Source organism: Triticum urartu, chromosome 5A (genome assembly GCF_056163025.1).
Source record: "Triticum urartu cultivar PI428250 chromosome 5A, HENAU_Tu73, whole genome shotgun sequence".
In the NCBI taxonomy this organism is placed as follows: domain Eukaryota; kingdom Viridiplantae; phylum Streptophyta; class Magnoliopsida; order Poales; family Poaceae; genus Triticum; species Triticum urartu.
In genome coordinates this window covers 580,877,644-580,901,199 of record NC_141877.1, presented here as the reverse complement: position 1 = coordinate 580,901,199, position 23,556 = coordinate 580,877,644, and the positions used below count along the sequence as shown (strand labels likewise).

General features: G+C 51.9%; 1 pseudogene; it reads right to left on the bottom strand.

Annotated features, from left to right (window-relative positions):
* Positions 1 to 2,399: 2,399 nt before the first annotated feature.
* LOC125506592 (serpin-Z2A-like) lies at positions 2,400 to 3,947 on the bottom strand (annotated as a pseudogene).
* Positions 3,948 to 23,556: the final 19,609 nt, after the last annotated feature.

Sequence of the window (23,556 nt, the reverse complement as noted above, 5' to 3'; positions counted from 1 at the left end):
TGAATCCTTCTCCCTGATTTTTTTCTCCCCGAACACGAATATATGGAGTTGGAGTTGAGGTCGGTGGAGCACCAGGGGGCCAACGAGGCAGGGGGCGCGCCCCCACCCGCATGGACAGGGTGTGGGCCCCTTGGCCTTGATTCTTTCGCCAATATTTTTTATATATTCCAAAAATAATCTCCGTTGATTTTCAGCTCATTCCGAGAACTTTTATTTCTGCACAAAAATAACACCATGGCAATTCTGCTGAAAACAACGTCAGTCTGGATTAGTTCCATTCAAATCATGCAAATTAGAGTCCAAAACAAGGGCAAAAGTGTTTGGAAAAGTAGATACGACGGAGACGTATCAATCGACTATCGGTGATGGTCGCTCTTCCTTTGTTCCTCCTACTATGAAAAGATCACAGAGGAGGAACATAGGTGACCTCCATAGCATCCATAGCATCCATACAAACAACATGAACTAATAGATGCATCAACAATTATCTATACAAGAAAATTAATAATTATCTACATTCATCCATCCTTCTTTGCATCCATGTATGCATTCATGCATACATACATACATCCATCCATCTATATATTGATATATACAAAAAACTACAAAAAAAATTACTACCAAAAAAGTCCATGCATCAATCCATGCATTAATACATACATATATACGTTCATACATCCACGCATCCATCAATCCTTGCATCCATATAAAAATCCATGCATCCATACATACATTCATGCATACATACAAGATCGGGGAGGGGGAGACACAACTCACTGAGAGGGGGAGATGGTGCCGACGGGGTTGGGGGTGTCGGCGGGGTCAGGGGGCGCAGTGGGGCGGGGAGGGGGATGGGGTGGGGTGAGGGACCGGCCGAGGGGGAGGGCGCCGGTGGGACGGGGGGCCACTCGGTGGTGGGGGGAGGGGCGCCGGTGGGGTGTTGGGGGCATGGTGAAAAAGAGAGAGAAGAGACCGTGCGGCGGAGTTAAGTGTTCGCTGACCTTTACCAAGAGTCTGTCGGTGCGGTTCTTGATAAAGGTACGAGACCTAGATCTAGGGTTTACACCTTTTCCGAGAGTCATGCTCGGTAAAGGATATAACCTAAGATCTAGTTTACCTTGTCCCTAGAGCGGCACTTGAAAATGCCACACATATCGAGAGCTGCAGTCGGAAATGACACTCCTCCCTCATCTGTGCAAGCCCTAGGCATGCCACAAGGATATCACAAATGATTTCACATGCCGCTACCGGGCATAATTTCATTCGGCGCCTTGCTGATCTGCAATTTCCGGCGATGAAACCATAGCAGAGCAATAAATTTCTCAAATATTGCACGCGTCCCCGAAAAATGCGAGGCTGTGTGTGATAGCTGGCTTGTTAGGGATGATAGGCTACTCATATCAATAAGGAATTCTTTCTTTTTCGGGAGCCCATTCGGACATAACTCCAAAGTTAAGCGTGCTCAGCTTGGAGTAGTTTCCGGATGGGTGACCGACCGGGAAGTTGCTCCGGGGTGCGCACGAGTGAGCACAAAGTGCGCAGAAAAGACTAGTATTGATCTGTGGGGCCAGTCTAGATCCCGCCAGGAGTAACGACCACCGGCGGATGTGTCCAGGGCGTTACACCGTGGCACATGCCATGCGGTTGCCCCCTCTTAGAGCACGAGAAGTTTCGAGGCCAACGGAGAAACATGACTAGCACTTCCTGCGCAAATTGGACATGTTACCTCTCGATACCCAAATACTAGCTCGGAGACAGTGCGGTTTACAAGCGGCCTCAGGGGAGGCTTACTCGAAATGCGTCCAAACTTTTACCACACCCTACAGAGGCCCTGTGATGACACCGTGCCAGATCTACGCCGACGGGTGTATGCCGACGGTGGCCGTCGGCATAGACCTAGGCCGACGGCATAGGGGGGTTAGTCCGGTAGTGGTCGGTGGAGAGAATTAAGATGAAACCAGAGAACTAACACCCGCAACATTTTTCCATCAGCAAACACATACTAGTATTTCATAAACAATGCAGAAGACATCCATGTTTTTTGTAAGAACATTTATGTTGCGAATATTATGATGAAAAGAGCATGACCATATATCCGAATAGGTTGGACTATTAGTTGTCTTGTCTAAATTAAACGATGAAAACTTTTCATAGTAGATCTATCAAAAATGCTAGACGTACAGAAAACTTCTACAAGAATTAACGGACTAACCTTCTACCCTCACTAATCTGTTCCCCTTTGATTTTCAGAGTGGGCCCCGTTTCATCTTAACAACCAATCAATACACCCCATCTCCAGTCTAGCCCGTAAAACTCCTGTAGATGTAGCATTGCTGGTAGATCTATGGTGCCAATTAAAACGAGCTTTTGTATCTATCTTCGACACATGATAGCTTTTATCACTCGGTTTCAGAAGGGTCAAGGACATGACCAGCAAAGACCACCGTATGGGACACCTCCTCCACTATGTAGAAGGCAAAAGGATGGTCTGCTACAAAATCAACAGGCACGGACGGAGGTGTCCAACAATATAATACGGTCATGACGGCGGTGAATGCAGCCGCCTCGGTGCCTTCCTCGTTCACTTCCACAACCGCCCTGTGGAACACATCCTCTACCCGCAGCGGCACGTCGTTTCCGGCCGAGTCCTTGTCCACCATGTCACACAGATCGGCCTCCCCGCTGAACGCCGCCCGGAGCCCCAAGATCTCCAGAACTTTCTTCATGCTGCAGAAGAAGGACAACTTGAACTTGGGTAGCCAGAGCTTGGTCACGCTCCTAGACTGAGTCGGCAGGTGGTCGAACAGGAAGCTTGGCCCACCGGTCGCCATCTCGTCGGCAAGGCTACACAGCCCGTCTCGCGCTGTCGGGAGGAAGACACACATCGAATAAGTGGAGCCGTTGTTGGCCGCCTTCTTGCAGGGGAGCTTAAGCAATGCTACACGTACAAACGATTTACTAGGTTTTACAAAAAGGGTTAATTTGATTGGTCAATAGGTGGGGAGGCGGTCCAACCCCTGAAAATCAGGGGGGCAAGTTTATGATTGGTTAGTAGATGAAAAAAATTCTAGTCAGCGTGTAATTACGTGTAACTCTTTATATGTTTAGCATTATTGCTTAAGCACCTTGAACCCGTCATATGTGGACACCAGGTACTTGTGGCGTCTGTTTCCGTCCATGAATGGCACCTGAACGGTGCTGCTGTCGAGGCGGTGCCGCGGTGGAACGTGTGGTCTTTTGTGCGGCTCTTGCTGAAGGCGTTCTCCCACATACCCTTGAAGTAGATGGCATTGGTGAACTGAGCACGAGCCTAGTGTCGCGGTGCACTGAGCCCCGTGGTAAGACGTTGGTGATGAGCTTCTTCGTGGCCTTAGAGACCCACCTGTTGATCTCCTTCCTCGCATCCTCCGGCTGCATGCAGGAGAGAGATGGATCAGCATTGAAACTTGAAATTGAAAGCCACAAATATACTCTATTTGATATCTCAATATATTTTTACAGATCGAGATGGCATCGCCGAAGAAGTATTGTACTGACCTTTTTCACAAAGTCGACGGCGCGTACGTCCGCCTTGTAGGACTTGACGGCGGCCTTCCGGTAGGCCGGCTTCAGCGCCAGATCTTTGTGGCACCACACGCTGCACGCGGACGCAACGACCAGCGGACCGGACGGATCGTCGGCGGCAAGGGCATGCTTCGACACTAGTCGCATGACCCCCGCGAGCTCGTCACGCGAGGTCCCGCCGAGCACGGCTAGGATCTCGTCCATGGTGTCAGGAGGCCCAACGCGGTGTAGATGGACAGCGGCGAGAACATGATGTTCTGGCCCTCGTGCTCCTCGCCGCCTAAGAATTTTTTGGAGAGGCGGAGGGCGAGCGCCGCCAGGCCGTCGGAGTCGGTAGACATCGTACGAGCCTTCTTGCTTGGACGTCTCGCCGCCTTCTCCATGGTGCCCTAGCTATAGCGCTTGCCGAGTCAAAAAGGGCTGCGCAGGGTGTTCACCTCTTTTTTTTGAAAGATCCAGCAATTGCTGGCGTTTTCATTGATCATAGCAGAAAGCAACGGAAAAACAACAATGGTGGTGAGGGTCCTAGGATCGAAGTTTTAGGGTTTAGGGAGTGCCATACACGGCCAAAAACCCTAGAAACAAAAGTGGGTTTATCTCTCAAGGGGGGGTCCCCGAAGGGGCTCTCTAAGCATGCAGCTCCTGTGGTTCTCCATAACTCGATGTTGTCTCGTATGCGTTTGATGATTCCGGCTACGCACGGCAGTTGCTACCTGAAGGTGCTGTTGTTTCTCTCCTGCCAAATCTCCAAGCAAGCAAGCCAGCACAACGTCCGCACTCCCTTTCGCCATTGGTGCGGTCTCTTCTCCAGGATGCCTTGCACGATTGCGGTGGAGCTGTCATGGCGCCAGCTCGCGGCCAGGGTGAGAGCCGAGCAGTCGTGCCACAGTCCCAGCTAGGCCCACACTCGTCCAGTTTCTTGGCAGCTCCAAAAGAGGTGGCGCGACGACTCCAGGTTTCTGACGCAGAGTTGACAGAAGTAAGTGTTTGTCCAGCCCCGCTGCTTGAGTCTGTCATTGCACCAGAGCCGGTCCTGGAGAAGCAACCAGGTAAAAATTTTGATTTTGCCCGGCGCCCAGGCTTTCCAAACCAGACGGTCGAAGAGGGTCGCCATTCTACCCTAGAACTGCACCAGGTAGTCCGACCTTGCTGTGTACTTTCCTGAGCTCACTTTACTCCACGTCAGGTCATCCGGCACTCCTGGCTGCAGCTGCGCGTCCGTCCCCTGGAGCAGGCGATGAAGGGCGAGGACGTCCGGCAGGAGATGGCGGTTGTTGCCGCGGGCGAGGTCGCGGATCCACGTGTCGTCGCTGAGGGCCTCCCGCACCGATCTGTTCTTGCGCCGCGAGTAGCTGAACAGCCTTGGGAACTGCTGCGAGAGGCAGCCCTGGCCGATCCATGGAGAGAGCCAGAAAGAGGCCCGAGCCCCATCGCCGATCGCCACGCTGGTGGAGGCCGCGAAGAGCGCCTTGTCCGCGCCGCCGCAAGGCAGCTCGGTGCCCACCCAAGGCCGCTCCGAGTGGTGCCATGCAATCCAGAGCCAGCGCAGCCGTAGCGCTCTGCCAAAACGCTGTAGGTCAGGGATGCCCAGGCCTCCTTGCTCCATCGAGGCGCAGACCGCTGGCCAGTTGACCTTGCAGCTGGCGCCCGAAACCTCGTCGTCCTGGCACTAGAGGAAACGTCGTCTACACCTGTCGATCTCTTTGAGAATTTTCTGTGGGACATGGAGGACGGTGAGGGCGAAGGTTGGTGAGGGGGTCCTGGATTAGGGGGTGTCCAGGTAGCCGGACTATACCTTCGGCCGGACTCCAGGACTATGAAGATACAAGATTGAAGACTTCGTCCCGTGTCCGGATGGGACTTTCCTTGGTGTGGAAGGCAAGCTTGGCGATGCGGATATTCAAGATCTCCTACCATTGTAACCGACTTTGTGTAACCCTAACCCTCTCCGGTGTCTATATAAACCGGAGGGTTTTAGTCCGTAGGACAACATCATCATACAACAATCATACCATAGGCTAGCTTCTAGGGTTTAGCCTCCTTGATCTCGTGGTAGATCTACTCTTGTACTACCCATATCATCAATATTAATCAAGCAGGACGTAGGGTTTTACCTCCATCAAGAGGGCCCGAACCTGGGTAAAACATCGTGTTCCTTGCCTCCTGTTACCATCCGGCCTAGACGCACAGTTCGGGACCCCCTACCCGAGATCCGCCGGTTTTGATACCGACATTGGTGCTTTCATTGAGAGTTCCTCTGTGCCGTCGCAATCAGGAAGGATGCCTCTTCCCGTCTTTAAAGACGGCGCCGTTACTAAGGGAGCCTTGGCTGTCGGCCAAACTCTCCGGCTAGGCGGTTTTCTCATGACCGCCTGTTCGGCCGTTGCGCAGACGGTGACCTCTCGGGTCATCAAAAGCAATCTCCACGTCAGCTCGGAACTCGTCGAGCAGTTAGATCCGATGGAGCTCTCTTCCGTAAACGAGCTCTTGGATCGCATCGCCGCCTTGGGGGTCACTACGGATTATGACCAGGTTGGGTTTAAACCCGATCTAAGAGAAATTAATTCTCCCCAAGTCACCCATCATGTTGCCGTGGTAGAGGCACAGTACGGCGACTCTTCATCTATCTTAAGGACTAGCTACATCCGGATTCCCGATCCCTCCAAGCCGGATACTCGCGGAGGGGAGGATGTAACTCAAGACCTGAACTTAGAATCAAGCAACGGGCTAGATTCACTGGACAACATCCAAGAATCCAAACTTCAGAGTTCGGAAACTCCTTGGCCTCTGAGTCTTAGATTGGGTGAAGTTCCGGATTTAATTCCACCCACCCACCCAAACATAAGCGATCTATCCCAAATCAGGCAAAAGCCCGAAGAAACAGTACATCATTACTGGGCAAGGTTCCTCCTGGTTATGAACAGGATAAAGGACTGCCGCGAGGAAGACGCAATCTCAATCTTCTGCAATAATTGCACGGACAAGGGAATCCTCAACGCCACAGGTCGTCGTGATCTTACACGCTTCGCTGACTTGGCAACCATAGTACAAAAGTACTGTGCGATGGAAAGCGCCCGGGAAACCGAAACTAAATTTTGGGACAATCCAGCCCTGAATAGAAACCTCGTCCGAAATAAAAGGGTGCATCATCATCAGACACCCGGGTTAAAAACCAAAAAACCAAAAACCTCTACACGGCATGGAACCGTACTGGAGGGATGGCTTAATGGGCCCTGTAAAATTCATAGTACAGAGGACGCCACACCAACTCATAGCCTTAGAGCATGTTGGATACTCTGGCAGGTGGCCAAAAGGGGCGAAGATCTCCTAATTCCGGAGGCCGCAGAAAGCCACCTCAGGGACTCCAGTACAGTCTTAACAGTCTTCGAGACTTTCGCATCAAATAATATGCGAAAAAGAACACTCCGCAGCCTCGCCGAAGTCTATCAAGTAGCAACAATAAACCCATGGAGTGACACGGCTATTACTTTTAATGCCAGTGATGAACCTAAATTCCGAACAGCTCGAGCACCAGCCGCATTGGTACTCAGTCCTATAGTGGACGGCTTTCGCCTCACCAAGGTACTCATGGACGGAGGCAGCGGATTGAACCTCATTTATGAGGAAACCCTTCAAAAAATGGAAATAGACTGGAACCGCATTGAGCGAAGCAGCACAACCTTTAGAGGAATAATCCCCAGTCGGGAAGCGCGTTGTACAGGAAAAATCACACTAGATGTGGTGTTCGGCACGCCGGATAATTATAGGTCCGAAGAGGTCACATTCCAAGTGGCCCCGTTCAGTAGCGGACACCACGCTCTGCTGGGACGGGAAGCGTTTACAATCTTCCAAGCAATACCCCATTATGGGTACATGAAGCTCAAGATGCCCGGGCTACATAGCACTCCGCGTCGAAAACAAGACAACCGCATTGGCCCTTGAGGCACTGTCCGAAGCCCTAGCGGTTGAGCAACTGACTACGCTGCGCTCCACGGTAAATAGGGATGATGTGATACTTGACAAAAGATCCAAGTCCACCTCCTTTAAACCAGCGGATGAAATAGACAAATTCCAGGTCCATCCAATGGACCCCAATAAAACAGCTTCCATCGGGGCGCGATTAAACCGCGATGTGGACGCCGCACTGCGAGAATTCCTACGAGAGAACTGGGAGATTTTTGCCTGGCACCCTTCAGACATGCCAGGAATCCCACGCAGGCTGGCCAAACACAGCTTAAATATCCTAAAAGGATTCAAACATGTCAAACAAGCCCTTCGGCGTTTCTCTGAGCCCAGGAGACAGGCAATGGGAGAGGAGCTAGCCAAATTATTGGAGGCCAGATTCATCAGAGACATAAAACATCCAGACTGGCTAGCAAACTTGGTGATGGTACCAAAGAAGGACAAATCCTGGCGCCTGTGCGTTGACTTCAAAGACCTTAACAAGGCTTGCCCAAAGGATCCCTTCCCCCTCCCCCGCATCGATCAAATTATCGACGCCACTGCAGGACACGATTCGTTGTGCTTCCTCGACGCATACTCCGGTTACCATCAAATCAAGATGGCCGAGTCAGACCAAGCCGCAATGGCATTCATCACCCCATACGGCCCATTCTGCTTCAACACAATGCCTTTCGGGCTCAAAAACGTCGGCGCAACATATCAGCGCATGATTCAGAAATGTCTGGCAAACCAGATCGGCAAAACAGTAGAGGCATACGTGGATGATGTGGTCGTAAAAACAAGACATGTCGAATCTCTAGTAGACGACTTGAGGCTTACATTTGACAACCTCCGAGCATATGACATCAAGCTAAATCCGGAAAAATGCGTTTTCGGCGTTCCAGCCAGAAAGCTCTTGGGCTTCATTGTATCCGGTAAAGGAATCGAAGCAAATCCATCCAAGACCCAAGCTTTGTCACAATTGGATATCCCAAAGGACCTCAAACAAATACAAAAATTAACCGGATGCGTGGCGGCTCTAAGCCGCTTTATCTCCCGTTTGGGAGAAAAGGCGCTACCCCTCTATCGCCTCCTTCAGCGCACCGAACAATTCGAGTGGACGGATGCCTCCACGGCCGGACTCGAGGAAATAAAATCCATATTGGCAACAAACCCTGTCCTGGCCGCGCCAAACATCGGCGAACCAATGCTATTGTACATTGCAGCAACCCATCAAGTTGTTAGCGCAGTACTCGTCGTCGAGCGGGAAATGGACGGACACAAATTCCCCCTTCAAAAGCCGGTTTACTACGTGTCCACTGTCCTCACCCCATGCAAATCACGGTACCCACATTATCAAAAGATTGCATATGCGGTATTCATGGCATCCCGGAAGCTACGACACTACTTTCAAGAGTGTTCAATCACAGTAGCATCGGAAAGTACCACTCAACGATATTATAAACAACCGTGACGCAACGGGCCGGATTACAAAATGGGCCATTGAGCTCCTCCCGTTCGACATAACTTATAGGCCACGTCGAGCTATCAAGTCGCAAGTTTTGGCCGACTTCGTCGCAGAATGGACGGAGGCCGAACTCCCTAAAGAGTACGGCACATATTCAAACTGGATCATGCACTTCGACGGTTCCAAAATGTTGGCCGGACTAGGGGCCGGCGTCGTTTTGACGTCCCCCATAGGAGACACAGTTCAATATGTACTCCAGATTATGTACACGGACTCCAACAATGTAGCCGAATATGGGGCCCTTTTACATGGTCTCCGGATGGCAGTATCCATGGGCATTCAACGCCTAGAGGTGCGCGGGGATTCGAACCTCGCGATATCCCAAATAAATGGAGACTTCGATGCCAAGGATCCAAAAATGGAAGCTTACCGCAATGCCGTCCTCAAAATCTCAGCTCGGTTTGAAGGGCTCGAATTTCACCATATAGCCCGAGAAAACAATCAAGCGGCAGACGTCCTGGCACGCATCGGCGCAAAACATGATGCGGTCCCCCCAACATCTTCCTGGAAAGGCTGTTCAAGCCATCTGTAGTATGGGAAGGGGAACATGGCAATATTAGCTCGGACCCAACCGCACTGTCCGATGCCGAACAATCTGACATAATCAGAGGCTCTGCCAATGAAATCACAACCTCAGCCCACGTACTAATGGCCGTTATCTCCCCATGGACAGAACCATTCCTAGCCTACCTTACTAGGCAGGAACTCCCAGAGGACCAAAACGAGGCACGCTGTATAGTGCGGCGATCTAAAGCCTATAAAGTCCATGAGGGAGAACTTTATAAGAAAAGCACTACCGGAGTCCTTCAAAGGTGCATCTCCGAAGAGGAAGGGCGGAACTTGCTGGCTGAAATTCATGCCGGACTCGGTGGCCATCACGCCGCAGCCCGGTCCCTTGTAAGCAAGGCCTTCCGTATAGGCTTTTATTGGCCGACGGCCCGGGCGGACGCTCAGGACTTGGTCCAACGATGCGTCGGCTGCCAGCTTTTTGCAAACCAAAGCCATATGCCACCCACCGCCCTCCAGACTATCCCCATCACTTGGCCTTTCGCGGTCTGGGGGCTTGACATGGTGGGATCCCTTAAAGGCGGAACCCGCAAGAAAAAAATACTTACTGGTCATGGTGGATAAGTTCACCAAATGGATAGAAGCCAAGCCTGTTAAGACGGCCGAATCCGGACCTGTGATAGACTTTATATCCGGGGTCGTACACCGTTATGGCGTCTCCCACAGCATCATCACCGATAACGGGACGAACTTTACGGCCGATGAGGTAAAACTCTGGTGCAAAAACATGGGCATCAAGCTCGATTATGCTTCCGTCTATCACCCACAAACTAACGGTCAGGTCGAACGTGCAAATGGTCTCATCATGAGCGGCATCAAACCCAGATTAGTGCGGTCCCTCAAGGAATCTAACACGCACTGGGTAGAGGAGCTCGACTCCGTACTCTGGGGGCTGCGGACCACGCCGAATCGCACCACCAGATACACACCATTTTTATGGTGTACGGCGCAGAGGCAGTCTTGCCCTGCGACATAATTCATGACTCACCTCGAGTGCGCATGTACGAAGAAAGGGAAGCCGAGCTCGATCGGCAGGACAGTTTGGACACCTTAGAGGAGGAGCGCGACGTGGCAAAAGCCCGTTCTGCATTCTATCAACAGCAGGCTCGAAGATATCAAAGCAGAGAAGTGCGGGCCAAAAACTACAACATTGGTGAATTAGTTCTACGCCTGCCGGACAAGAAAAAGGACAAGCTGAAGCCCAAGTGGGAAGGTCCCTTCATAATCGACCAAGTCCTGACTGGTGGAGCATACCGCCTGCGAGAAGCGTCGGATAACCGACTCGAGCCGAACCCATGGAACGCAGCCCGTCTCTGAAGATTCTATGCCTAGCGCCGGACTCTGTGTTTGTCTCCTTCCTCTGTCCATTTTTTACATTTTCTATCTTACATTTCTCTCCTTCCCCTTTTTTCTTTTATAGCCCTTAAAGGCTCCTCAAGTGACGTGCTACTCGCGCTCATTAAACCTGGGGGCTTCTTTAACAGAAGCTTATTTACACGGGCTTCACGCCCACCACATGTGTCAAACTTCCGCATGTACCTTTTCTTCACCATTATATGCATCGATATGACTTAAGTTTTGGCCAAGCTGGGTTGCCTGGCTCCTGTGCTTACCCCTACGTTCCCGATTGTTCGGCTAGGTGGTAAAGGGAGCACCTCTATGATTGGTACTGCCGGATCAGCCGGATGTGTACCTCAGACTAGGTGAAGCCGAAAGCTAGCATTCTTAAGGGAATATTTGGTCGGTGAACTAAAAGATGACCTTTTTTACTTATTTATATATATGCCCCCAGATGATTTTCCTACGTTTGTAGTCCGGACATGCACTTTAGGGCATGCCTCCTAGAGAAAGGAACCCCTAACGGAACTATTCTCTCTGAAAGATGTTTCGTACTAACCATGTAATATAACACAACTAGTTGGGCACTTGTCTGATAAAGCACTAATGACCCCTACACCTGGTCTCCACGCATACCCCGGTTCTTACATAACCGGTAGGGTATTCGGACACACTCCGGACCGTCAGGTCCTGAGGTTGAAGCGAAAAGGTCAGCAACGACAAACGATCTACAATCCGGCTAGAAGGCATTACACATGTCAATTAAAATTACATAGTCACTCTGACTGATTGTATTCCTCTTGTATACCATCTAACAGGCTGTCTAACTTACAGTCCTGCTGGGAATACTTTGCGGCCAATTCTACTTGGCCGTACACTAAGCTTACAGGGATGTCCTTCCCGTCAGGCCCCACAGGTCCGACCTCGGCCATGTGGTTTGGGTCAGACTTCGTGTACCGCGTCTTCACCATGGTCCAGGCCTCCCTAGCGCCTTGTCGGCAGGCCGATATCTTCCACAACCGGAAGCGCCGCCGAGCCCCCTTAAGCTTCTCCGAAAGCTCTCCAAGGCCCTCGGGCATGGAGTGGGAAGGCCATAAGGCTTGGGCAATGCCTCGCATCGCCTGCCGAACTCGCCCATGCAGTTGCGAGAGCTCGGGAAGAAGGTCACCCGTAGAACCGGGCATCTCCTCTGCAGGACGACCCATTAGCATACCTACAGACATTACTCTGTTAGTTGACTTCCTCGCCGAACTCTTTTCTTTCAAAGATTCGCTTAAGCACTTACTAAATATGCCGTGTCGAAGCCGCTGATTCTCCTTAGTAGAGTCCGACAGCTGGCCACGAACATCTTTAAGTTCAACGTCCAGCTTGGTGTTGGCATCCTGAAGATCATTCTTCTCCCGCCTCACCCTTGTCAGCATACTCTCACCGGCCTTTAGCCGGCGTAAGAGTTGTTGCCTCTCCGGATCCAGTCTGGCGCCATCTGCAATATGATTTGTCAGATTTACACCCACGCCGCACTTCGCAAAATACTAATCTTTCGATGTGTATCTTACCAGAGGGGGTCTCTTTGGGCTCCCCTGCCGTGGCTAGTGTGGCCTCCAGTTGGGCTTTGCACTCTTCCAGCTCATGGGACAGTACGGTATTCTTCTCCGTAATAACCTGCATAACAAATGATCCTTAAATCAGTTACTCTGACTGTTTCAAGTCTCGGGGGCTACTGGTGTATATATATATACCAATATTTTCTTACCTGTATGTCTTTTACATATTGCTTCGCGGCTCTGGCTAAACCATTTTGAGCGGCACGGAGGTACGCATCTCCCGAATTGAAGGCATCTAATGCCTCTTGGGAGAAACGAGCGTCGCGAAGAACTGTCCGGCGATGCCTGTGGTTCATGGCACTCTCCACCTCGGAATTGGTGGCAGACAGCCTGTCCGCATCCTCTGTCGGAGGAGCATCTGGTGCGCGCCTTGTGTTCGCTTCTGCTTCCGGGCCAGGCGTTGGAGCCTGGCTGGTGGAGGCGCGATTGGCAACCTCTCCGGATATAGTCAGGCGAGGTCTCTTCGTTCTGTAGATAGCACGAACGTTAATATGCCCTGAAGGAATAACACTAGGGAAAAAGAGGGTGCGCTATACCTTTGCGCCAGCGTCTCAGTCCGGACTACATTCCTTTTACCCCACGGGGCCCTGCGGCCCCTCGTTGGCTAGCCGCCGCAGGTTCGGCCTCCCGCCTCGGAAACCTCCCCTAACAAACATGGTCGTTGTCAGGAAAACTGAAATGCGTGAGAATGGATTCCTTCTCAAGGGGACGAGACTCCGTTCTCTGTTACCTGGGATGCCGGGATTAACCCTGGGTAATCAGCCGTGATAGCCACCAAGGTATTGTCCTTGCTTAGCTGATGAAACACCCCGTCAATCAGCTCCACCGATATGTCCGGATCCTCTTTGGAGTCCGGATCGAGGGACCGTTCTGGATCCTCGGGCTATGGGGGACGGCTGTTTATATCCTTTACTTCCTGATGCAGTTCCTGCGTTGAAATCATTAGACTACATATTTAATCATGGGAATATAAAACGGATGGGTAAGCACAATTGTCCACTTACCCAACTCGGAGGGTTGTACATAGTAAATCTGCCCTGCGGGTTGATGCGGAGGAATTCCTCCTCTTCTCCCTTGTACAAAGAGGATAAGGTCTTTATTAGAGCGGCGGCTGAGGCTGGCCCCTTACGACCGTAACGGGTGGCGTCATCCTCCCCGTTAAGATCCCACATGGGGTGGCCTCTATATTGAAGCTGTTGCACCCCCCGCATAATGCATGCAGCCATGACTCCAATCATGGTTAGTCCGGAATGAGCCAATAGTCTTATCCGACCCATCAGGTAAAGGACGTCCCTGTCAGTTTCTCTTTGAGAGCTCCGTGGACGCCAGCTTAGGCGTTTCTTTAAGGGAGCACTGTTGAATTCGGGGAGACCGATCCGGATAGGATCCGGCAGCGGGACATCATCTATATAAGACCATTCTGAAGGCCAGTCCTCGGACGCCTTCTTTGGGGTTCCGCATAGATATCCGGTCCCGGCGATACGCCACACTTCGGCTCCGCCCACTTGATATATAGACCCCTCTTGAGAGCGGGGCACCAAGCAGAATAACCTCTTTCACAGCACGAAATGAGCCTCAACACCCAAGAATAGCTCGCAAAGGGCGACGAAGCCCGCGATATGCAATATAGAGGCGGGCGTGAGATTGTGCAGCTGGAGGCCGTAGAACTCCAGAAGCCCACAGAGAAATGGATGAATTGGAAATCCAAGTCCTCTTTATTAGATAAGGGACGAGGCACACCCGCTCTCCTTTGGAGGGATTGGGGGTGCTCTCCGCTTGCTCTCCACCATTATAGGTGGCGAGTCCGGCTCGGACCGGGACCATATAGGCCTGAGGGAGAAATCCCTTGGCCTGAAGCGACACTAGCTCACTGTGCGAGATGGAGCACCTCTCCCAGTCTCTAGGTTTAGGACTGGAAGGGCGAGAGGAGGAGCTATGACGGCTGGCCATGTTGGAATGGACCTTTGCTGGAGGCGCTCTGATGATTACTTGCGGGGAGGAGAAGGTGTGGTTTGGATCTGAATCCCCATCCCATTAAATAGGTGGCTCGTTTATGCAGCTAGGGGTGTGAATGTAAAAACACCCCGACTTTTCACATTCGTTTGACACGTGGAAGACGTCCATTATTGGGCCTGGAAGCCAAGGTGCGCTAAATTATGAAAATCGGACGTTATTCAGCAGCTACACGGAATTTGGAGAAGAACCCGCTTTGCAATGCCGAAGACAATCTGCACGCTGGACTCGTCGTCATTGAAGCCTGGTCTGGGGGCTACTGAGGGAGTCCTGGAGTAGGGGGTGTCCGGGTAGCCGGACTATACCTTCGGCCGGACTCCAGGACTATGAAGATACAAGATTGAAGACTTCGTCCCGTGTCCGGATGGGACTTTCCTTGGCGTGGAAGGCAAGCTTGGCGATGCGGATATTCAAGATCTCCTACCATTGTAACCGACTTTGTGTAACCCTAACCCTCTCCGGTGTCTATATAAACCAGAGGGTTTTAGTCCGTAGGACAACATCATCATACAACAATCATACCATAGGCTAGCTTCTAGGGTTTAGCCTCGATCTCATGGTAGATCTACTCTTGTACTACCCATATCATCAATATTAATCAAGCAGGACGTAGGGTTTTACCTCCATCAAGAGGGCCCGAACCTGGGTAAAACATCGTGTTCCTTGCCTCATGTTACCATCCGGCCTAGACACACAGTTCGGGACCCCCTACTCGAGATCCGCCGGTTTTGACACCGACAGTTGGCATGGCACCCAGCACGCATCGGACGAGGACGCGGCGGCCGTCCATCGGTAGCAGCTTGACCTTCCAGCCCGCAAGCCTTGCCTTGATCCTGTCGATGATGAACTGGAGGTGAACCAAGCGCAGGCGTCCCGTAGAGACCGGCAACCCAAGGTATTTGATGGGGAAGGGGGCGATGGAGCCTGCAAAACCCTGTAGCACCTCCTCGATGTTGATGTTCTCACAACGGATCAGCGAGACCATGGATTTGGTCAGGTTGATGCAGAGCCCTGTTGCCTCGCCGAAGTCGCTAAGGATGTGCAGCAGAGAATCTACCTCTTCTCGTCTAGGGTTTATGAAGATGATTGCGTCGTCTGCGTAGAGGCTCACACGAAGTGCCAGGTCGCGACCTGGCAGGCGATGTAACAGCTGCTGGTGTACCGCCACTGCGATGAGGTCGTGCAGTGGGTCGATGGCCAAAATGAAGAGGAATGGGGAGAGCGGGTCTCCCTGGCGCAACCCACGGTGATGGAGGATGCTTGGGCCGACAGAACCATTGAGGGAGACCGCCGAAGAAGCCGAGACGAGCAGACGAGCCACCCAGTCCTGCCATCGCGCACTAAACCCTAGTTGTTGGAGCAGCTCCAGCAAGTATTCCCAGGAGACAGTGTTGAACGCCTTTGCTATGTCTAACTTTACTAGCAGGCCCGACGTTTTGCGACGGTGAAGGGCGCGGACGGAGTTTTGTACGAAAAGAAAACTGTCGTGGATGCACTTCGACTTCAGGAATGTCATTTGCGCCGGTGAGATAATGGAGCCGATGACTGACGCCAATCTAATCGAGAGAACCTTGGAGATGATCTTGGTTATTGAATGGATCAAATTGATGGGCTTGGAGTGGGTGATCTCTGTTGCCCCATCCTTTTTTGGTAGGAGAATGATTGTAGGATTGTTGATCACCGACATGTCGCCGCCTGAGAGATTGTAGAATTGGTGGAAGGCGGCCATGACGTCAGTCTTGATGATGGACCAGCACGCGCGGAAGAAGGTTCCATTGAAGTCGTCCGGCCCCGGGGCCTTCTCTTGCGGAGATTTGCAGATCACCGCCCACACCTCATCCTCGGTGAAGGGGTTGTCGAGGCCGGCTGACGGCAAGGACGGCAGGTGAATGGCTTCCCGGTTGATGGTTTGGTTGCGAGGCGGTTTTGTGCCCAGCGAGGATCGGAAGTGCTCATGAATGATCCGCTCCTTGTCGCCGTGGGAGGTGGCAATGGAGTCTCTCTTGTCTAGGGCATGGATGAAGTTTTTTTGGCGCCGCGAGTTGATTTTTGCCTGGAAGAACGCCATCTTGGTGTCGCCTGTGTGTAGCCAGGTGGCGCACGAGGCCTGTCTCTTACGCGCCCTCTCGATGACGGCGATTCCAAGGACTCGCATCTTGAGCCTTTTCCGCAGCTGGAGTTCATCTACTGTCAGTTGTCTACTTACCTTAGCTATGTCGAGGCGGAGCACGATCACGTTTGCGATATGCATTTGAAGCTTTGTCTCACTGAAGAAGCCTTTAGCCCAAATTTTCAGGTCTTGGGCCACTCGCGTGAGCTTTGTGCTGATTCTCTGGAAAGCACAGCTAGAGGCGACTGGGCGATCCCACGCCCACTGCACCGTAGTGTGGAAAGGAGGGAATCTCGGCCAAAAGGACTCGAAGCGGAAGCGATCTGCGTGGCAAGGGGCCACTTCCTCTGACAGCAGCAACGGGTAGTGGTCAGAACACAAGGTGGATGCGGCGTGAAGGAGGTAGGAGGGAAACATCGAGGCCCAGGGCATGGTGCAAAAGAATTTATCTATGCTAACTAGGGTTGGAGACGCGCGCTCGTTGCTCCATGTAAATCTTCTATTCTTGCACTTGATCCCCTTCAGCCCCGCCGCGTCGATCGCAGCTCGGAATTTTCCCATGATCCTACAGTTTATGTTGGTGTTGTTTTTGTCGCGCGCCTCGTAGATCAGGTTGAAGTCATCGTTGATGAGCCAGGGGGCATTTGAGGGCGGAGCAGCCCGCACCAGCTCGGCCAGGAAATCATCCTTCCTTCTGTCGTCGACCGGCCCATAGACTGTTGTCAGCCAGAACGTAGCACCGCTAGCGGTGATGGTGATCTTAGCTGTAATGGAGAAGCAGCCGATGGCTTGCGATAGCACCTCTACTCGATTCTTGTCCCAGAAGATTGTGATGCCGCCCCTCGTGCCTGCGGCAGGGAGGACGATGCAGTCGGCGAGCCGTGCTCCTCCAGTTTCCCTAACTAGTGCCCTGGTCCATTCATCGATCTTCGTTTCCTGTAGGCAGAGGATGGCTAGTCTATGCGTCTCCGCCGTCTCCAAAACTACTTCTCGTCGGGCCGGCGAGTTCAAACCCCGCACGTTCCAACTCATTATCGGACAGTTTGTGTCACTCATGGGGAAACAGAAGATAGCTCCGACAACTACTACTACTTGAAGTTAAACACAGGTACACCACCATTGGGCGGGGGGGTTGCCGGCCAGCGTTCATCCTAAGCCAGGATCGAACTCTCCATGAGATTCATAGTTGCATTACTTATAGCTTCCTTATTCGTAGACAAAGCAGATTCGGAATTGTCTTTCCTTCCGAGGATAACTTGTATCCATGCGCTTCAGCGGCCACCAACAAGCCCCAAATTCCGCCGGCGAACAACTACACCTCGTTCTCCAAGGATACCTACACTATTACAATGCATGATGAAACCTAACTCAACCCAGTCTAGTGCATGGGGTCGCCGAAGACTGCTGCCACTAGGAAACACTAACATGGAGAGGTGGTGTCCTGCGAGGCCTCTCCGTTTGGACCGTACTGAAGGAAATATGCCCTAGAGGCAATAATAAAGTTATTATTTATTTCCTTATATCATGATAAATGTTTATTATTCATGCTAGAATTGTATTAACCGGAAACATAATACATGTGTGAATACATAGACAAACATAGTGTCACTAGTATGCCTCTACTTGACTAGCTCGTTGATCAAAGATGGTTATGTTTCCTAACCATAGACATGAGTTGTCATTTGATTAACGGGATCACATCATTAGGAGAATGATGTGATTGACTTGACCTATTTCGTTAGCTTAGCACTTGATCGTTTAGTTTGTTGCTATTGCTTTCTTCATGACCTATAGATGTTCCTATGACTATGAGAGTATGCAACTCCCGTTTACTGGAGGAACACTTTGTGTGCTACCAAATGTCACAACGTAACTGGGTGATTATAAAGGTGCTCTACAGGTGTCACCGAAGGTACTTGTTGGGTTGGCGTATTTCGAGATTAGGATTTGTCACTCCGATTGTCGGAGAGGTATCTCTGGGCCCTCTCGGTAATACACATCACATTAGCCTTGCAAGCATTGCAACTAATAAGTTAGTTGCGGGATGATGTATTACAGAACGAGTAAAGAGACTTGCCGATAACGAGATTGAACTAGGTATTGAGATACCGACGATCAAATCTCGGGCAAGTAACATACCGATGACAATGGGAACAACGTATGTTGTTATGCGGTCTGACCGATAAAAGATCTTCGTAGAATATGTAGGAGCCAATATGAGCATCCAGGTTCCGCTATTGGTTATTGACCAGAGACGTGTCTCGGTCATGTCTACATTGTTCTCAAACCCGTAGAGTCTGCACGCTTAACGTTACGATGACAGTTTCATTATGATTTTATATATTTTGATGTACCAAAGGTTGTTCGGAGTCCCGGATGTGATCACAGACATAACGAGGAGTCTCGAAATAGTCGAGACATAAATATTGACATATTGGACGACCATATTCAGACACAGGAATGGTTCCGGGAGTTATCGGGTATAAAACGGAGTACCGGGGGTTACTGGACCCCCCTCGAGGGGGTTAATGGGCCTCATGGGCCCAAAGTGGAGCAGAGGAGGGGCGGCCAGGGCAGGCTGCGCGCCCCCTTCCCCTCTAGTCCGAATTGGACAAGGAGGGAGGGGCGGCGCCCCCCTTTCCTTTCTCTCCTCTCTCCCTTCCTTCCCCCTCTCCTAGTTGGACAAGGAAAGGAGGGACTCCTACTCCCGGTAGGAGTAGGACTCCTCCCTGGCGCGCCTCCTCCTGGCCGGCCGCCCCTCCCCCTTGCTCCTTTATATACGGGGGCAGGGGGCACCTCTAGACACAACAATTGATCCTTGAGATCTATTAGCCGTGTGCGGTGCCCTCCTTCACCATAATCCTCGATAATATTGTAGCGGTGCTTAGGCGAAGCCCTGCGATGGTAGAACATCAAAATCGTCACCACGCCGTCGTGTTGACGGAACTCTTCCCTGACATTCTGCTGGATCGGAGTCCGGGTATCATCATCGAGCTGAACGTGTGCTAGAACTCGGAGGTGCTGTAGTTTCGGTGCTTGATCGGTTGGTGAGGGAGTCCTGGATTAGGGGGTGTTCGGGTAGCCGGACTATACCTTCAGACGGACTCCTGGACTATGAAGATACAAGATTGAAGACTTCGTCCCGTGTCCGGATGGGACTTTCCTTGGCGTGGAAGGCAAGCTTGGCGATGCGGATATTCAAGATCTCCTACCATTGTAACCAACTCTATGTAACCCTAACCCTATCCGATGTCTATATAAACTGGAGGCTTTTAGTCCGTAGGACAACTTCATCAACTCCATAGACAACAATCATACCATAGGCTAGCTTCTAGGGTTTAGCCTCTTTGATCTCGTGGTAGATCTACTCTTGTACTACCCATATTATCAATATTAGTCAAGCAGGACGTAGGGTTTTACCTCCATCAAGAGGGCCCAAACCTGGGTAAAACATCGTGTTCCCTGCCTCCTGTTACCATCCGGCCTAGACGCACAGTTCGGGACCCCCTACCCGAGATCCGCCGGTTTTGACACCGACATTGGTGCTTTCATTGAGAGTTCCTCTGTGTCGTCGCCGTTAGGTCCGATGGCTCCTTTGATCATCAACAACGATGCGGTCCAGGGTGAGACTTTTCTCCCCGGACAGATCTTCGTCTTTGGCGGCTTCGCTCTGCGGGCTAATTCTCTTGGCCACTTGGAGCAGATCGAGAGCTACGCCCCTGGCCATCAAGTCAGGTTTGGAAGCTTAAACTACACGGCTGACATCCGCAGAGACTTGATCTTCGATGGGTTCGAGCCACGGCCAAGCGCGCCGCACTATCTCGAGGGGCATGATCTAGCTCTGCCTCCGGGTAGTGTCCTGGAGGCCGCACACGCATCGGTTCCGACCTCTAACTCGGAGGCTATTGCGCCAATGGAGGATGAGCGGTTGGACGCCACCTCGGGGGCTGCGATCTTAAAGGCGATCGAGCCGAATGCTAGCCCCGCACTCTGCATGATCCGTGACTCCAAGGATCCGGACTCCTCCCCGGACTCCGAACCCCCCGTGCCCCTGCCAATCGAATCCGATTGGGCGCCGATAATGGAGTTCACCGCCGCAGACATCTTTCAGCACTCGCCTTTTGGCGTCATCCCGAATTCTCTTAAGTCTCTCTCTTTATCAGGAGAGCCCTGGTCGGATTACGGTCAGCGAGGATGGGATACGGACGACGAAGAAATTCAAAGCCCACCCACCACCCACTTTGTAGCCACTGTCGACGATTTAACCGACATGCTTGACTTCGGCTCCGAAGACATCGACGGTATGGACGACGATGTAGGAGACGAACAGGAACCAGCACCTATAGGGCGCTGGAAGGCCACCTCGTCATATGACATATATATGGTGGATACTCTAAAAGATGGAGATGGCGATGGAACAGTGGGGGAGGACACCCCCAAGAAACAGCCAAAGCGCCGGCGTCAGCGGCGCCGCTCTAAATCCCGCCAAAGCAAAAATGGTGATTCCGGCACGAGAGACAATACTACCCCGGACAGCACCGAAGAACACCCACCTCAGCAAGATTCAGCACAGGAAGATGGAGAAGCTAGCCCTCATGAGAGAGCGGCAGACCAAGAAGTTGAGGATGATAACTATATGCCTCCCTCCGAAGACGAGGCAAGCCTCGATGACGATGAATTCGTCATACCATCAAACCCCGCCGAACAAGAGCGTTTTAGACGCAGGCTTTTAGCCACGGAAAGCAGCCTCAAGAAAAAGCAGCAGCAGCTTAGAGCTGCCCAAGATTTGCTAGCTGACAGATGGACTGAAGTCCTTGCGGCCGAAGAGTATGAACTCGAACGCCCCTCCAAGAGTTACCCAAAGCGCAGGCCGCTACCCCAATCAGAGGAGGAAGCACCTACATCACCAGCGGATGACATGGCAGACTGGCCACCTCGCGGTCGCGACAGAGAGGTCTCTAGACCCTCCACCCAAGCCATGCCCCGACGCCACTCAACTAAGGCACGGGAAAATGCGCCAGACCTGCGAGACGTACTGGAGGACAAGGCAAGACAAACAAGATCGATCTACGGATCGCGCAGGCGCCCTACGGCACGTGACGATGACCCTTACTCCGGATACAACAAATCCGGCCGGGCCGAACACAACAGACATAGCTCTTCCGAGCTACGTCGTGATATAGCCCAGTACAGAGGCGCCGCACACCCGCTATGCTTCACGAATGAAGTAATGGAGCATAAAATCCCAGAGGGTTTCAAGCCCGTAAACATCGAATCATACGATGGCACAACAGATCCGGTGGTATGGATCGAGGATTATCTCCTTCACATCCACATGGCACGCGGCGATGATCTACACGCCATCAAATACCTCCCGCTCAAACTTAAAGGACCGGCCCGGAATTGGCTTAACAGCTTGCCAGCAGACTCAATCGGTTCTTGGGAGGACCTGGAAGCCGCATTCCTCGACAACTTCCAGGGCACTTACATGCGACCACCGGATGCCGATGACTTAAGCCACATAATTTAGCAGCCAGAGGAATCGGCCAGACAATTGTGGACACGGTTCCTAACAAAGAAAAACCAGATAGTCGACTATCCGGATGCAGAGGCCCTAGCAGCCTTCAAGCATAACATCCGCGACGAGTGGCTTGCCCGGCACCTGGGACAGGAAAAGCCGAAATCCATGGCAGCCCTCACGACACTCATGACCCGCTTTTGCGCAGGTGAAGACAGCTGGCTAGCTCGCAGTAACAACTTATCAAAGAACCCTGGTAATTCGGATACCAAGGACAAAAGTGGCAGGACACGTCGGAACAAACAAAAACACTGCGTTAACAGCGACAGCAATGAAGACACGACAATCAATGCCGGATTCAGAGGCTATAAATCCGGTCAGCTAAAAAAGCCATTCAAAAAGAATACTCAGGGCCCGTCCAGTTTGGACCGAATACTCGATCGCTTGTGCCAGATACATGGCACCCCCAAAAAGTCAGCCAATCACACTAACAGGGATTGTTGGGTGTTCAAGCAGGCAGGCAAGTTAAGAGCCGAAAACAACAAGGGGCTGCACAGCGACGACGAGGAGCCCAAGCCGCCGAACAACAATGGACAGAAGGGCTTTCCCCCACAAGTGCGGACGGTGAACATGATATACGCAACCCACATTCCCAAGCGGGAGCGGAAGCGTGCGCTACGGGACGTATACGCGATGGAGCCAGTCGCCCCAAAGTTCAACCCATGGTCCTCTTGCCCGATCACTTTTGATCGGAGGGACCATCCCACTAGCATCTGACATGGAGGCTTCGCCGCATTGGTTCTTGACCCAATCATCGATGGATTTCACCTCACAAGAGTCCTCATGGACGGCGGCAGTAGCCTGAACCTGCTTTATCAGGACACAGTGTGGAAAATGGGCATAGACCCCTCAAGGATCAAACCCACAAGAACGACCTTTAAAGGCGTCATACCAGGTGTAGAAGCCAACTATACAGGCTCAGTAACACTTGACGTGGTCTTCGGATCCCCGGATAATTTCCGAAGCGAAGAGTTAATCTTCGATATAGTCCCGTTTCGCAGTGGCTATCACGCCCTGTTCGGACGAACCGCATTCGCAAAATTCAATGCGGTGCCGCACTACGCATATCTCAAACTCAAGATGTCAGGCCCTCGGGGAGTAATCATGGTCAACGGAAACACCGAACACTCCCTCCGTACGGAGGAGCATACGGCGGTTCTCGCAGCGGAGGTACAAAGTAGCCTTCTTCGGCAATTCTCCAGTCCGGCCATTAAAAAGCCATACACTGCCAAGCGCGCCCGGAGTAACCTACAGCAAGACCGCTTGGCACACTCCGAGCAAGCGTAGCAATGCGGCCCCAACCCCAGCCTTC